Source organism: Bos javanicus, chromosome 8 (genome assembly GCF_032452875.1).
Source record: "Bos javanicus breed banteng chromosome 8, ARS-OSU_banteng_1.0, whole genome shotgun sequence".
NCBI lineage: Eukaryota > Metazoa > Chordata > Mammalia > Artiodactyla > Bovidae > Bos > Bos javanicus.
This window is the reverse complement of record NC_083875.1, coordinates 83,064,773-83,081,646: the sequence shown is the minus strand read 5'-3', so window position 1 is coordinate 83,081,646 and position 16,874 is coordinate 83,064,773. Positions and strand designations below refer to the sequence as shown.

General features: G+C 42.4%; 1 long non-coding RNA gene across 3 annotated transcripts; it reads right to left on the bottom strand.

Moving 5' to 3' along the window:
• Positions 1 to 2,071: 2,071 nt before the first annotated feature.
• Positions 2,072 to 15,067, bottom strand: LOC133253008 (uncharacterized). Of its 3 annotated transcripts, none has more exons than XR_009738147.1 (4): positions 13,888 to 15,065; positions 11,420 to 11,531; positions 9,193 to 9,273; positions 2,072 to 8,443 (listed from the first exon to the last, which is right to left on the bottom strand). It is a non-coding gene; the product is annotated as an uncharacterized LOC133253008 (long non-coding RNA). The 3 variants fall into 3 exon arrangements; XR_009738148.1 differs by lacking the exon at positions 2,072 to 8,443 and having other exon boundaries at positions 8,450 to 9,273; positions 13,888 to 14,146; positions 14,368 to 15,067; XR_009738146.1 differs by lacking the exon at positions 2,072 to 8,443 and having other exon boundaries at positions 8,450 to 9,273; positions 13,888 to 15,059.
• Between the last annotated feature and the right edge of the window lie 1,807 nt (positions 15,068 to 16,874).

Here is a 16,874-nt window from a genome sequence, read left to right as displayed (position 1 = left end):
GGCAGTGACTGGAGCAGGAGAGGAAGGAAAGGAAAGTAGGTATATATAGTTACCACAATATATACAGTGGAACTGTATATATATGGAACAGTTAGAACTGGACATGGAACAACAGACTGGTTCCAAATAGGAAAAGGAGTACGTCAAGGCTGTATATTGTCACCCTGCTTATTTAACTTCTATGCAGAGTACATCATGAGAAATGCTGGGCTAGAAGAAGCACAAGCTGGAATCAAGATTGCCAGGAGAAATATCAATAACCTCAGATATGCAGATGACACCACCCTTATGGCAGAAAGTGAAGAGGAACTAAAAGCCTCTTGATGAAGGTGAAAGAGAAGAGTGAAAAAGTTGGCTTAAAACTCAACATTCAGAAAACGAAGATCATGGCATCTGGTCCCATCACTTCATGGGAAATAGATGGGGAAACAGTGGAAACAGTGTTAGACTTTATTTTGGGGGGCTCCAAAATCACTGCAGATGATGATGGCAGATATGAAATTAAAAGACGCTTACTCCTTGGAAGGAAAGTTATGACCAACCTAGATAGCATACTCAAAAGCAGAGACATTACTTTGCCAACAAAGGTCCATCTAGTCAAGGCTATGGTTTTTCCAGTGGTCATGTGTGGATGTGAGAGTTGGACTGTGAAGAATGCTGAGCACTGAAGAATTGATGCTTTTGAACTGTAGTGTTGGAGAAGACTCTTGAGAGTCCCTTGGACTGCAAGGAGATCCAACCAGTCCATTCTGAAGGAGATCAGCCCTGGGATTTCTTTGGAAGGAATGATGCTAAAGCTGAAACTCTAGTACTTTGGCCACCTCATGCGAAGAGTTGACTCATTGGAAAAGACTCTGATGCTGGGAGGGATTGGGGCAGGAGGAGAAGGGGATGACAGAGGATGAGATGGCTGGATGGCATCACTGACTCAATGGACATGAGTCTGAGTGAACTCCGGGAGTTGGTGATGGACAGGGAGGTCTGGCGTGCTGCGATTCATGGGGTCGCAAAGAGTAGGACGAGACTGAGTGACTGAACTGAACTAAACTGAACTGATGGTTACCACATGCTCAGTCGTGTCCAATTCTTTGTGACCCTTTGGACTGTAGCCAGCCAGGCTCCTCTGTCCATGGGATTCTCCAGGCAAGACTACTGGAGTGGGTTGCCATTTCCTCTTCCAGGGGACTGACCCAGGGATCAAACCCATGTCTCCTTTGACTCCTGCATTGCAGGTGGATTCTTTACCACTGAGCCATTGGGGAAGTAAAGCAGGTAAGGTGTGCAAAAAGACCCAGTCCCAGCACACCTGAAGTACATATGTAGAGAAGCACAGAACTTTTAAAAGGCATGTTTGGAAGCCAATCAAATGTGAACTCTGTGTCTCTCGTGACTAAGAATCCTCTTTGGACAGGTAGAGTTAAGGGAAGTGTTTGCAGGAGGAAGAGAGAGAAGGGTGGGTTGAAGCCTTCATTCCACAGCTTTCTTGGGTCAGAATCACCATTACCACTTGTGATTTCCAAGCACCCTGCAAGTTCGAAGACACCCACCACAACAGTAGTAAGACAAACTCTTGGGTCTCCTTTCTCAACTTCAGGCTTTTGGCTACTGGACGTGAATCTTTTTTACTGTCCCTGTTAAGACCATTTCTTATGACTTGATGGGTGAGCTGAGGTCTGGACAGCCATGGTGGCAGGGCAGGGGAGCTCTGGGGCAGAAAGGAAAGCCATGAGAAGGCAGGTCTGCTGGGCTTCCACAAAGTCAGAAGAAGCATGGAGTGGCATGTTTGTTGGTAGAAGGTGGTCTCAGCCAGGTTCTGTTCCCTCTGCTTGGGTTCATGAGGAACCCTGCAAAAGGGACCTGCACTTAGCATCAAGTGACTCTGGTTGGTGAACACAATCAAATTCCAGAGGAAGGGGTGACATCCCTCGGGCCCCTGCCTGGGTACAGAATTTGACTGGATTTCCACCATAAGAGGGGCTCCCAGGTGCTACCTACAGGAACTTGGACATGCTCACTCTTTTTTTCCTTTATTCTTCAAATACACTATAGGAAACACCACATGAATTTTTTAGGGGAAAAAAAAAAACAAAAACCATGAACCATACTTTACTTTTGTGATGAGCTCTTTATAAAATCAGATACTAGCAGCTCTTATTGCCCTGGCAGTCTAATTTCAAGAGACCTGGAGGCCCTTAGGACTTTTTTTTTTTCTTTTTCATGCATCTATACACCAGTTATCCATCTAAGACATACCAGGTCACTTTGTAATTCCTGAGTTGCAGACAGCCTTTTCAAATTGGAAATAGCGTACAACCAGCAAAAATGGACCCCACATTCAGCTTTGGACCTCTCCCCGAGGTCCCACATCGGTACCACACACACACATCTGCATCCCCATATTACAGCTGCATCAACAGAGGCTCGCGGTTAAGGGATGGCCCAGGATCGCCCAGTGAGGCCCCGTCTGAGCCAAGAATAAGATCTGGGCCTCATGACTCTCGCTCTATTCCCTTAATGCTCTCTGCCCTTATAAGGTGATTAAATGGTTCTTTTTTCTCCTGAAAAAGCGAGTTGGGGGGGAGTGGTGGGAAGTGGGGAGGGGGAGAGTAAAAGGGGCAAAATTAATTTGAATGCAACTATTTTGCCCAAGTCTCAGAACACTGTAGTTCTTTTATTCGTTTGGAAGAAGTGGGTATACAGAACAGCTTTGTTTTTCAATTCATTAACTTCCACAGAAAAAGGCCATCCTTTCTGTTTATACTAAAGGAACTGGATGTCGGAGCCATCGCCATGTGTGTGGTGTAAATAAGAAAGGCCACCAATGGAGATCCGCCCCTTTCATGATGAGAAAATAAAAGTTAGTTACTTGAGTTCCAGGGGAAGTTTCTTACTTACCAGATGTCAGCCTTTATTTTTTGTTTCCAAGAAGTAGGTAAAATAACTGTGGTTTTAAAATTCATTCCCTTTAATTTTTTAGAGCCCCGGTGACTTCTAAAGCACGTCTATAGACATAAATGCTTTAATGGAAGAGGAAGGCATCCAGAAAATGCACCGTAGATGAGAGACATCCAGGGAACAAAGTACTCCTGGTGATCATGGGATAATTACATTCTTCAGCCTTGAGCGCCGAGCTGGGTGTCAGTAATTCCTCTACCAAGAAAATCAGGCCCCCAAGGAGTTCTGATAATGCTGTTGCAACATTTCGATGATAAAGGAATGTGATATTTTTGTATGTCTGTTGCAAGAAGATAAATCTAGTTGTGCACATTGACCGGGGGTGACGAGAGGATATTGATAACAAATCTGGACTCTTCACGTGTTCCATCTGTACCATTTGCTTCAGTTCACGTGTTTTAGCACTTTTGCCCCAAACTGCAATTCTTGACCAGGCTCACAGTGAATGTGGTGGGGTTGCTCATTTCGTAGGTCCAGACTCCGAAAACAAAACTCTCAACTACACTGTGTTTAGTATTCATCTCCAGTTATCCTTGCACGATTAAAATATAAAGCAAAGAAAACATTTTAGTCATGTCAGTGCTGACCTTTGAATTTGTGCTTTGCTCCATCAGTGTTGTTTGATTTACAAGGAAGTGACAGTTTGTTTCTGTCTTAAGCTTATAATTTTAACCCAAGTCCAGGAATGACCTCAAAACACAGGCCAACTTCTTGCGATCAGTGGTTGGTCAGGGACTCAGAGAAAAAGCTTCATTTCCAAACAGTAACACAGGCAGCTTTGATGGGCCTAACCTTACAGACTGGAATAAATCCATCAGTCACCTGAGCACCAAGATAGCACACCACCTAGATGGGTGTGAACCTAAGGAATGAATCTCCTCCCTTCATGTCTTAACAATTCTACTCCCTACCCTGTCATTTCCAGTCTTGCCCTGGGGGCTCTAAGCCAACCAGATGCTGATCAAGTGACATGGACCCTTGTTAAGGTGCGTGTGTATGTGTGTTTGTTAGCCACTCAGTCGTGTCCGACTCTTTGTGACCCCACGAACTGTAGCCTGCCAGGTTCCTCTGTCCATGGAATTCTCCAGGCAAGAATACTGGAGTGGATTGCCATCCCTTTCGTCAGAGGATCTTCCCGACCCAGGGATCAAACTCTGGTCTCCTGCATCACAGGCAGATTTTTTACCATTTGAGCTACAGGAAAGACTTTTTAAGGTGGTTAAGGGACAAATGCTAGAAACACCTGCTGGGGAAGCCCATCTTATTGTTTTGTGATTCTTCACTTTGATCCCAGACAGGAAGACTGAAGCCTCATTAGCAGCCAGCACCCCTTGTTCCCTAAGGACTGAGGCTTTGACAGTTAATAACGCCCCCAAGAACAGAGTCTCTTGGCCAGTGGTGCTCAGCATTAACCATCGTACCCAGAAAGCCCATCCCCCACAGCCAGTCCTTACAAGACCCCTCTGTTCTACCTCTACTGTCTGTCCCCATCCACTGTCTGCCTCCTGCTCTGGGAACCTCCTCGCCCTCCCACCCTACAGCCAGCCAACCCCATGCAGCAGGCAGCCAGAAGGACCCTTCTGAAACATAAATCAGATGGAGCCAGCCCTCCAATTAGAATCTTTGAATGACTTCCTGTTGAGCCTAAAACAAAATTTTCAACATGACTTCTAAAGCGCCTGATATTCTGAGTCCTCCCCAGCTTCCCAGCTCAGCCACAGGCCTCTCTCCCTTGACTACTTGCCAGGTCTACAATGCTGACCTGTATTCAGCTGCTGGACCATGGCAGAGCCCAGCTCTCCAGGATGCCTGGATTTGCATACACTGTGCTCTCTGCTAGGAAGGCTCTTCCTACTATTTCTATGCTTGGATGACACCTACCCATCAATCAAGTTCCAGCTGAGAGTCCCTTTTCAAGAGTAGTATTTTTTAAACACTCCCTGCTCTCTCAAACAGACTTTTATTGACTCCAGTAGTTTTTTGTCTCTTTCATAGTACTTCTCACAGCTAATCACTTATACTTTTGAATCATTATGAAATTAATACCTGTCTCTCCCTAAGGGTCCCCTGGAGAAAAATGGCACCCCACTCCAATATTCTTGTCTCGAAAATCCCATGGACAAAGGAGCCTGGTGGGCTACAGTCCATGGGGTTATAAAGAGTCAGGCACAACTGAGTGACTGAGCACACTCTCTATGGGTAGATGCTTCTCAATATCTATCATCCTCTAATTAAAAAAAAAGAACCCCAACTTTCATCCGGGCTCTTTGTTATTGTCGTTGTCTAGTCACTAAGTTGTGTCTGACTCTTTCGTGATCTCATGGACTGTAGCCCACCAGGCTCCTCTATCTACATTGTTACCCACCTAAATAGTCTACGTTTCCCACTCTCTGATGTAGCTAGATGTGGGTGGGTAACTAAGTTCTGGCCAATGACATGTACCCTTCTCCTTCTATCTTCCTTTTTGCTGATCAAAACGCAGATGTGATGACTGAAGCTTGGATAGCAACCTTGGACCATGACCAGGCTTAGAAAGTTGCAACAAAAAGAAAGGAGCCTGGGTCCCTGAGGATACCAAAAGGACTTCCATACCAGCTGGACTTGTCAAATTTCAATCTCCTTTAATTTTATAGAAATAAACTTCCATTTTGTTTTAGCTATTTTTCTTGTTATGGATCTGTATTGAATTAATATTTACAGAAAAATGAATGCAGCTTACTTTAAAGATGAGAAGAGTGAGTCCATCTCATATCTTCTCTGGGGAAAGGAGGGGGAGTACAGGCAAGGCGCAGGTCTTCAGTTCTGTGTCTTTCACGTGGCATGAATTTTGAATCTGTTTATCATCTTTTCATAGTTTCACATATCTTTGTAATGGTTTCTCTTCTTTGATTTTCTCTTCAATCTTTTCAAAGATTGAAGGCAGGAGAAGGGGACGACAGAGGATGAGATGGTTGGATGGCATCACTGACTCAATGGACATGAATTTGAGTAAACTCTGGGAGTTGGTGATGGACAGGGAGGCCTGGTGTGCTGCAGTCCATGGGGTCGCAGAGTCGGACATGACTGAGCGACTGAACTGAACCCTGCTTGCAAATTAGGTCACAAAATTTCAAGAGCCAGCTTTTTAAAATTCACAGGAATTAAGATTCTCACATCTATGTTATATGCGCTGCTGCTGCTAAGTCTCTTCAGTCGTGTCCAACTCTGTGCGACCCCATAGACGGCTCCCCCATCCCTGGGATTCTCCAGGCAAGAACACTGGAGTGGCTTGCCATTTCCTTCTCCAATGCATGAAAGTGAAAAGAGAAAGTGAAGTTGCTCAGTCATGTCCGACTCCTAGTGACCCCATGGACTGCAGCCCACCAGGCCCCTCCGTCCATGTGATTTTCCAGGCAAGAGTACTGGAGTGGGTTGCCATTGCCTTCTCCATGTTATATGTGAGTATGTTTCAAATATAGCTTCACCACACGAAGAAGTGAATTTGCAAACAGAACACCTCATGTGTGATGTGCCCTGTAGATCTCGCATCTCGATAAGATCCTCACAACCCAGTGAGGAGACTGGAGTCCATACGCTCATGTTGGCTCAGAAACAAATGCTTAAGGTAAATCTGAAGTCAGTATAACAGAGTGCCACACACAGGCTTCTTAAATTAATTTCTGAAACCAAAAAAAAAAAAGATCTAATGTTCTAGATGTTTATGTACATCACCGGTTAGCAAACTGTGACCTGTATGACCTGTGGACCAAACCCAGGCAGCTCCCTATATGGGGAAAGAAATTTTTTTGGAACATAGTCACACCCACTCACTCATGTATTAGCTGTGGCTTCTTTCCGACTTTAATACAAAGAACTTCAGCAGAGACCACATGGCCCACAAAGCCAAAAATATTGCTACCTGGCTTGTCACAGGAAAACTTTGCTGATCTCTAGTTTATGCGATAGGGACACATCTTTCTCAGCCACTTTTTTAAATTGCTCTAATTGTGAAAAACTAGAATGTTCTTTAGGAAGTCCGCCTCATTTTCCCAAATGAGCTTCTGAGGTCCTACCAGTCTGTCGTTGGCACTTTTGGATTTTTGAGCTCTGCTCTGTGGGGGCCTCCACTTTTGCGGTTTGTGGTGCCTCTCTAGCACCTCTGTGCAAAGACACAGGCAAGTTGATTTCAGCATTTCTGAGGCCGGGTGCTCACCATCCACATTCCACAGTGAGGGGCTTTTCCCCATGTCTCCTTAGGACCGTGTCACTCCTTCCCACCAGCTCCCCATGAAGGTGGAAGTTCTTTGCTGAGGCGTGGTGGCTCAGATGGTAAAGAATCTGCCCGAAATGCAGGAGTACTGAGTTCAAGTCCTAGACCGGGAAGATCCCCTGGAGGAAATGGCAACCCACTCCAGGATTCCTGCCTGGAGAATCCCAAGGACAGAGTAGCCTGGTGGGCTAGAGTCCATGGGACTCGACTGAGTGACTGACACTTTCACTTTCAAGTTGCGTGAACCCCCTGAGGGTGTCCTTGGGACAGAGTCCCTCTGCAGCCACAAGGCTCCTCTCTTCCCTGTGGGGACCCCAAGCGCCAGCACCCCAGACCGGGGGAGGTTCCTATGGACCCTCTTCTTTCCCATGGTCTTCCATCTCCCCATTCTCAACACACACTTCCTGTGACCTCTTCCGGCAGCTGGTGTCCTCCTTCCTGTTCCCTCTTCAGGGAAGTGGGGTGAGTTCTGGCCCCAGCGCCTGAGGCTGGGGTGTGGGGTGGGGAGAGTTCCAATGCAGCTTGCAACCATTCATTTCCTAAAGTGTCTGAATCAGACACACCTCATCACCATGAAGTTTAATTTCCTTTTAAGTGTCTCCACCCTGCACACCATTACAAATTATTAATAAGATACTTGTATTTCTCTCCTCAGCGCATCTTTCAAGTAGCACCTTCATATCCTAAGGAAATATTTTCTCCTTCCTGTCCTGAGATACACCCCTAAGTGTCCCCACAGTAACTGGAAACCAGAGGAAGCTTTACGTCTCCCAGGTCCCTCCTGCCACAGGGACCTACCCTCTTCTTTAAGGTGGCTTGAGTTTGTCCTTCCGCAGAAACTACTCTTTGTCTTCTCTTGGATGAAGAGGCTGCTGTATGAACTGAAAGGGTAGCACTGGTACCCCTGAAAGTTTCCATTTGGCGCATTTCTTTTGAGCCTTCATTTCTGGGAAAGGTTTGCAGTGAGCCTTCCCAGGTTTCAGGGGAGAACAGCCTTATTATACCTCCTTCTTCTGAAGTCCACTCTTCACAGGTTTTTTTTCCCCAGTCATTAGCCAGTCTCCTTGACCTCAACAGATGCCCCTGGCAGAAATGCAGAAGCCAAGTTTATAGACCAGTTGGCATTTAAAGACTCTGGGATTACTACTGAGCATGAAGGAAAATAACAACAGTAATAAAGCAGATGACATTTGTTAATTGCTTACCATGTCCAGCTTTACGTATATTCCATCACTTGGCCTGCAAAACAATTTGATGGTGTAGGAGCTAGTATCATCTCTACTTTACAGAAGCATTGAAATTAAACAGTCTTCCAAGATTGACTCAAATATGAGCAATCTGACTGTAGATTTCGTGTGTAACCCCTTGCACTGTTCTTGCCTTCAGAGTCCCCTAACCACCTCCTGCTGCCAGCATATAGTTGAGCATCTTTCCCAAATAGTTCTTTAGTAGCATACTTCAAAAGCTTTTGACCTGGAAGTTCTATCCCTTGGAACTTTTCCAAACCAAATAATGAAATGTAAGGGAAACTATGTCTGTATAGCAATGTTTGTAAATATTTTTATTAGTCTGAAAAGTTAGGAACAACCTGGATATCCAACAATAGAGACTTAATTAAATAAATTGTGGAATATTTATGATATATTACAGCAAAACCATTAGCAATTTTAGAGTAAAAAATAGTTATGGAAAAGGGATAATATTTACATCACGAAGTGAAATCATCGGATTATAAAACAGTATTCCATAATCATAGGAGAATGTGCATGTAAATATTTTTAAAATCCCTGGAATATCTCCAAAAATTGTTAATAGTGGTTATCCCTGAGTGATGGTATTTTAGTACTATTTTTTAAAATAAAGTTCTGTGTTTTCCAAGTTTTCTGAATTATAATTGGGAAAAAAATCTACAACTTTTTTTATCTTTGTCTACATAAAGATCCATTTACAAATTTCTCACACCAAAAGAGATTTGTTGTATCACTCACTTTTACTCCCTTTGAGTTACTGAATTGAGTGGAAGATGAAACTCTGGATTCTATGTAGGCAATTGTCTTTTTTTCTCAGCTCTGAAAAAAAACAAAATAGGTTTCTTATTGGTTAAAATAAATTTGTAGTTGGGACTGAAGATTATATTGGGGCTTCCCAGAAGGTGCTAGTGGTAAAGAACCTGCCTGCCAATGCAGGAGACACAGGAGACATGGGTTCAATCCCTGGGTAGGGAAGATCCCCTGAAGAAGGGCATGGCAACCCACTCCAGTATTCTTGCCTAGAGAATCCCATGGACAGAGGAGCCTGACAGGATACAGTCCACAGAGTTTCAAAGAGTTGGGCATGACTAAAGAGACTTAGCACGCACGCACTGAAGAATAAAATCAAATAGCCTTTAACGCCAAAGACATATGATGTACCCATCTATTCTGGTCTAGCAGACCAGAATCAGACTAGTTTAACTCATTTATATAAAATGTAACATACACAAAAGAGAAAATTTTCAGGAGAAATAAGCATTTGACTGTTTGCTGTGCTTCTGTTTCTTTAATGAGTATTTCACAAATAGATACTAATGCCACCAAGCTAGATTTTGTTAGGAAAAGCTATAACAAATATTTGGGAAGGTGTCCTTCAAGATGATTGAGCTCAAACTACCGCTGGCAGAAAAGGGAAGAGGAGGTGGAGGGAATCAAGTGGGTAAGGAGCAGGGAGAAGAAGGAAGAAGAGAGAGGAGGAGAGGGAGGAGGAGAGGATGAGAAGAACTATGGACCCAGCCTGGATGAGACATAATCTCCATTTCCTTCAAGAGAGCTGGATTAAGGCGATGTTCCATCTTGAGTGTGAGCTTTTCCCAACAACCTGTACTCTAGCCCCAACAGCATGGACATCACCTGGGAAATGACGGCAATAGAGAAATCTCAGCCCCCACCCCCACCCCATCCCAACCTGGATCAAAATCTGCACAAAATCCCCCAGGTTATCCACATGCCAATTAAAGTTAGAGAAGCACTCACCTGCATCTTGTCCAAAGCCCATGGCTGTTCTGGAATTACTTAGAAAAGATTGACTATCTCCCGTCTCTCTTTAGTGACCCCTAGTGGTAAACCCAAAAGACCAACATAACGGGATGACTGAACTTATTTCCACTGAGAACCAACAGCTGTCCAACCCTCCACCAACTGATCTATCTCAAGTACTTGGAAGATTAGAACTCTAGCTGGCCTTCCTGATTTAGAAGATCTGATGTAGTCCAATACAAACTGGGAGGGTGATATTTTTCTGCATATCACTGCTGTTGGAATTCAAAAACAACATTTTTGAATGAGATTATTCTCTGAGTATTTGAAAAACACTGACAACTCACTTTTGGTCTCTTAACTGGAGACACATTCAGAAAATTCATTTCTCACTTTATGTTACATCTTTTTAAAATATAATTGTGTTTCTTTATTTTGGCTGTGCGAGGTTTCATTGCTGCACAGGCTTTCCTCTGGTTGTGGCAAGCGGAGGAGGGGGACTACTATCTATTGTGCACAGCCTTCTCATTGCAGTGGCTTCTCTTGTTACGGAGCACAGGCTTTCAGGGGCTTCAGTAGTTGTGGCTCCTGGGATCTAGAGCATGGACTCAAGAGTTGTGGCACATGGGTCTAGTTGCTCCGAGGCATGTGGGATCATCCCGGATTAGGGATCAAACCTTTATCTTCTGCGCTGGCAGGCAGATTCTTTACCACTGACCCACCAGGGAAGCCCTGACAGTTACATCTTATGAATTGCCATTTGAACTAGCCCTCAGCGAAATCTTTATTCAAAAAAAAAGTGTCCCTTTCCAGGCAGATCAACGTTCAATTAGTAACTCAAATTTATGTAGTGGTTTGAGTTTTAAGAGAAAAATGGAGAAGTTCAGGGTTTCGTAGAGGTGAAAGAACTACCCTGGACATCATCTGGAATTTTCCCAAAGTGTATTTCATCTGCAGAATATTAATAGAAATTATGGGGAAAAGGGTTCCAGAATGAAATTAGTGTAGGAAACTGGATTGAGCAAAGGTGGAAAGAGTGCTTTACTGTAGGAGTTCTCTGAGTTTTTGTTAAATTAAAATGCCTTGTAGATATCTAAAGCAAATTTCTAGTAGAACACATGTACTTTTTCTCTTAATCTTATGGAAATCTACTCTGTGGGGCCTCAGAGTTGTTAAGAATTTCATCCTTAGTCGCCATACTTACAAAAGTGCCCGGGCTTTCTGATTCTCAATCCATTTCTCTTTCCCATTATTATGAATTCTGATCTTATCCATCAATCCATCTACCATTTTGTGCTCTATACATAAATGCAGACCTGTGAAGGGGAAAAAAAGGCAAGAATAAAAGGAAAACAAAAGGAGACGAAAAAGAGGAGACAGTGAAACGAAAACTTTGTATCAAATTGGAAGTAGGAGCTTAGAAGTACATCAACCAAATGGAGACCAGCATTTCTTGAAAGATGCTTTCCTTCTCAAGGAAGGAGTCACTGTGAATTGGTCATGATGAGGGTTCACATCAGACCACTAGGGCACGGTTCAAGTAGTCCAAATCCCTCCCCCAGACTGACGAACACGAAACATCCATTTCCTCTTTTTACAGGGAGGCTACAGACACAGCCATACGTGTCGCTGCTTGGTCCTTCAGTACTTTTGGCCTGTCTTTAGTGGTGGGGTCTGCATTCTTCAAAGTAAGTCTGTCTGTCATAAGTACTCTCTGAGAGAATCTTAGAGATTAAAAGTGTCATGTCGTCTGGCATTTTATGCCTTTTATTTGAATTCATTACCACAAGATGATTTCAGACTTGCCCACTGTATGTTGGCCTGTTTCACTGTCAGCTGCATGTCTGTGAATCCCCTTCCTTAGGTGGTTCCAAGTTAGAGCTGATTGAAAATGACACTCAACAAGACTTGGGGAAGATAGAAACGAAAGGTCCTGAAGGTCATCGTAGAGTGCGGGGGTGAGAAGTGCCTCCCCACTGTGTATTCATCTGTCCTTCCCAATGGCCAGCCCTTCTGCTCAATGGCGACACTGGGCCTGCCACTAAATGCACTGCTGTGGAGACACAGAAGTGGTAGCCTCGACGAGCCAATGTCCCTCCCTCTGTCTCCCGCCCAATGTTAGAGCTGGGTGACTGTCCCTTCAAGATTTCCTGCGAACTCTGACTCATACACCAAAACCAGGGCTTTTCACCAAATCTTCAGCTCCCGTTTTCAGATCCTTCCTTCCCCCATCTCTGCCCGCAATCTCTATATGAAATTCTTCATTCCACAATATTGATCATGGTTCAGCTTCTCTGAGCCCTGACTGATACACTTCTGAACTCTGGTTCTTTGTTCTGCTAGATTTTGATGTCTCCTATTAGGATGTCCTAATGTCAGATTCTGGTTGCACCTTATTCTGTTTTTCTTTCACAGACCAGATGGTGTTTCTGCTCATCCTTCACTTTTGCATTGGACATCCTATTCTGGAAGTGGCATCTTTGGATAATGCTTTCTACCACAAAATTTACTCTGTTTATCACCTTCATACAGTGTTTGACAAAGGTCTCTAGTCAAAAAGAAAGCTAGTAATTGAATGTTATATTGATGTTACTAAAGAATTGAAAGGCATTTTAAAGGCTTTGCTTTCTGTGACTGAGAGCTTAAATCAGGGGTTTGTACTAGACAGAAATAGAGATGTAAAATGTGGTTCAAAGAGCAGTGATCTTTCTAGCTAGGACTATGAGAATAATTAATTATAGGCTGCAGTTTAGCTTGCTTCAGGTGCTAATTTTTAGCTCTTAATAATATGTGATGTTATGAACACTTCTTTCAATCTTGGTGCAATAACAGGATACTCGTTTCTAAACATCGTTTTGGGGATGATAATGTGGTCATAAAATCCTTGGGAATAACCAAGTGCTCTGAGTTCATTGCAGTTAATGCCCTGTAATACAATGTTTTTAAAAGCAGAGGGGATTACAGGATGTTCTGTTAGTGCAGTACTTCTGGGCAGGTCTTGTTGATTTCCTATTGACTAAACTATTTATAGCTCTGCAGGGATAAGTTTCACTTGTAGAAAACTGATCGCAATGAGAAATGATTCTAATTTGAAAATAAAACAAACTATTCCTTCTCATTACAACACAATTTTATCCGACAGGGATGGATTTGGTTTCCATCTGATGGAAAAGATAGCCCCAAACACCCACAGACATTGCAGCTTATTACTCTGTAGAATATTAAACAGTTTTGCATCTACTAGCAAGTTATTTCAGCATCCCTTTCATTGTCTGACTATATAAATTTGTTCTTTAAAATCTCCACTGAACCAGACTTAACATTTTACTGGTCCCCTCATCAATAAATGAGTTATACACTTTTCCTTGTGTATATAATTTATATTTCTATGAGTCATGTTTTAAGCTTTTTTGAAAAGTATGGTGTATCAACAGCCAAAGAGATAGTCATTTACTCATTTATATTTCCTTTATGGCATGTATATCATGTTACTATAAACCAAGTTTGAGGTTCCAACTCATTTAAAAATAATTTCAAAGGGCAGCTACTTAGTTTTAACCTCTCTTTTGCATTCATTCTAAAACACAGAAATGTCTTACTACCTAGTCTGTCTTACTGCCTAGTCAATATCCGAAGCACTATAACACGTACCTGGAGAGATAAGACACCCACCTGAGGCGGACTGTGCCATCAGTCTTGGCTCACCTCTCACCACACTGATGAGAACATGTAGAAACTCCTGGAGTTTGACATTTTTATATCTCTTGGCCCTTCCTTTAGGATAAAATAGTAAGAAGAGGACCCATGTCTCCCACATTGCAGGGTGGATTCTTTACCAGCTGAGCCACAAGGGAAGCCCAAGAATATTGGAGTGGGTAGCTTATCCCTTCTTCAGCGGATCTTCTCCCGCCAGGAATCAAACCAGGGTCTCCTGCATTGCAAGCAGATTCTTTACTAACTGAGCTATGAAGGAAGCCAAAGTAGACCAAAGCCTTAAAGAGTATTAGTATTTATCAAAACCAAATAAACTAAATAAACAAATCAAGCACACAAGCAGCCAATGGAACTGAAACCATGGGGATTCACTCATCAGTTGCTCTTGAAATCTACCCCTGTGATGGCCCTTATCACCCAGTTCTTTACCAGACTCACCTGAGGCTGGGCACCTTTCACTCCTCCCTGGAGGCTGAGGAACTTGTCCCATAGTGCCCTCCGCGCTGGTTTCCTCACGGTCTCTGCCCCTCCCTCCTTCCACATCCTGTCCTTCTGGATCTTTGAAGAAGGTGACATGCTTTTTCTCTACTATCTGGAAAAATTCTGTGTGTGCCTGTGTACACACACATATACATCATACCCTCCATGATTTCCTGTTCATCCTTCAGTTCAGACAGCATTTCTCAAGAAAGCTTTTGTAGCCACTCCAGACCAGAACAGACTGTCCTGTTTTACACTCTCACAGACTCTGTGCTTTTCCTTCCAAGCTCTTGTATGTGATTATGTCTGTCTCTCTCATTGTCAATAAAATCCGGGATCATTGTATCACCAGCCCTGGCAAAATGCCTGGTACATAGAAGGTGTTCTTGAATGAATTAATAAGAGCTCAATGCCTATTTGTTACATGGATGAATAGATGGCTGTTTGGTCTGTTATAGTCCCTAAAAGCAAAAGAAGCTGTTAAAATAGTGTGACTCTGACTTACTGTTAATGTCTGAATAAAAGAGGCCATTCAGATTTTGGACTGAGTTTGACAACATACTGTGTTGAGTTGTGGGGAGTCATTCCTCTACATTTCCAGAGGGAACTGGTAAAGCTCTTTGGAGGACAATTTGGCAAAAGCTTTAAAGATTGTAAAATTCACATACCTTTGGACCCCATAATTCAACTCTCAGAGCTATATTCTCTCTATATGTCTGCACATTCATGAAATATCTATGTTCAGTGTGACTTAGTTCACCATCTTACTTAATAAAGAACTACTGAAATGATGTAAATGTCCAATGATAAGAAACTGATTAATAAAGCAATGAATATTGCAAGCCATGGAATACACTGCAGCCATTAAAAAGATTGAGGTGGGTTTGTATATATTGATAAGGAATGATCTCAAAGATTATCATATCATTAAGTGAAAAAATTTCTGCTATGTCTGTGTTTATTCATTTATGCATAGGTTGTTTCTGAAAGTAGTGGTTGCTTTGGGAGGGGGAGATGTGTGTCTGAAGGGCAGGGGTAGGAAGAAGACTTATGCTTCATTAAATACACATTTTTAAACTTTTAACTTTGTGCCATTATCATGCATTAGCTATTCCAGAAATAAAGAAATGCAAGTCTAAAAGGTGTTTAAAAAGTTCGTGGAGTTTTTTGTGTAGCAAATGAAAACAAATTAATAGGAGTTAAATCTGGGCTAAGTTTTGTTGATATTTCTTTGATTCTTTAAGCATAAATTTTCACATATGTATGATCAGTGTATCGCTCACTTTAGTTATTTCTTCTCTCCTAGTTCCTCCAAACCTATCAGTCTTTCAAATGTCCCCCAAGCCTTATCTAATTTGGAAACAGGGGATCCCTTATTTGGGAGGCCCCAAAACAGGACCTCATCTGGATGAATGTTGAGGCTCTTGACATAAAATCTCACCACCCTCGTGAAACGCGCCCAGCACATCTCAGCCTACTGTATTGACTTTGGCAATACTTGTTGGCCTTGTCATGCCAATAACATTATTGCGACTAAATTGAACAAGCATGTGGCTATGTCCTCCAAATGTTTTCTGATACAGTTAAATGGAAAACTGTAGATTACATTTATTTATTTTGTGATAAACCCTTTGTTTATGTTGCTGGTGATCCAGAAAAAGTGGTCTCTTGCAACACGCCATGACCTAAACAACGACAAGTTGAATTACTATTTCATTTACTGTAGGAGACATTCCACCATGTGTTTCACAGAAATGACTTTTGACACAACATAAGAAATGATAAATTACACCCAACAAAAACAAAAGAGAAACTTGGAGTTTTACAGCAGATGATTGTAAAGAAAACATTTATTTGCATGTCTGTCTCCCACATTTTCAAAAAACAATGTACTTGAAACAAAAAAAGACCCACGAATAGTAAAAACACTTCATTTTCCTCTTATAATTGGAAACATTTGGAGAAAGCACTTTGTCTTCTCAAACTGCATATTTATGGCTTAATTTTACATGGGGAACGTTACTATACCTTTTACTCGCATTTCATTGTTATTTCAGTTTTAACAAATGACTAATATCATATTATTGAAGCAAATGAAGCAAGTACAATAGCATTTCGAGATATGCACACACCAGTGCATTCCAAGGCCTTCTACTGAAGTATTAGCTTAGTTTGCAAGTTCATATAAAAGAAGAAAGCAGGGCTGGAAATGCTTTCCACACCCCAATCAGTAATAATAGCCAATGTGTAGCCAAATTGCACAAGGATGAAGCTCACACAAAATCATCATAAAAAGCGAGATCAGTATGAAAATACTCATAGGACTTCAGGACATCAAAGAATAACTCTCTCTAATTGGTTTTAAACAGGCTTATGATGTCTACATCCTCCCTTTCTTTTGAATTATTTTTCAATTATTTAAAACTGCTTTGAGAGAAACTACATGTATGTCACCTAGCAATGAG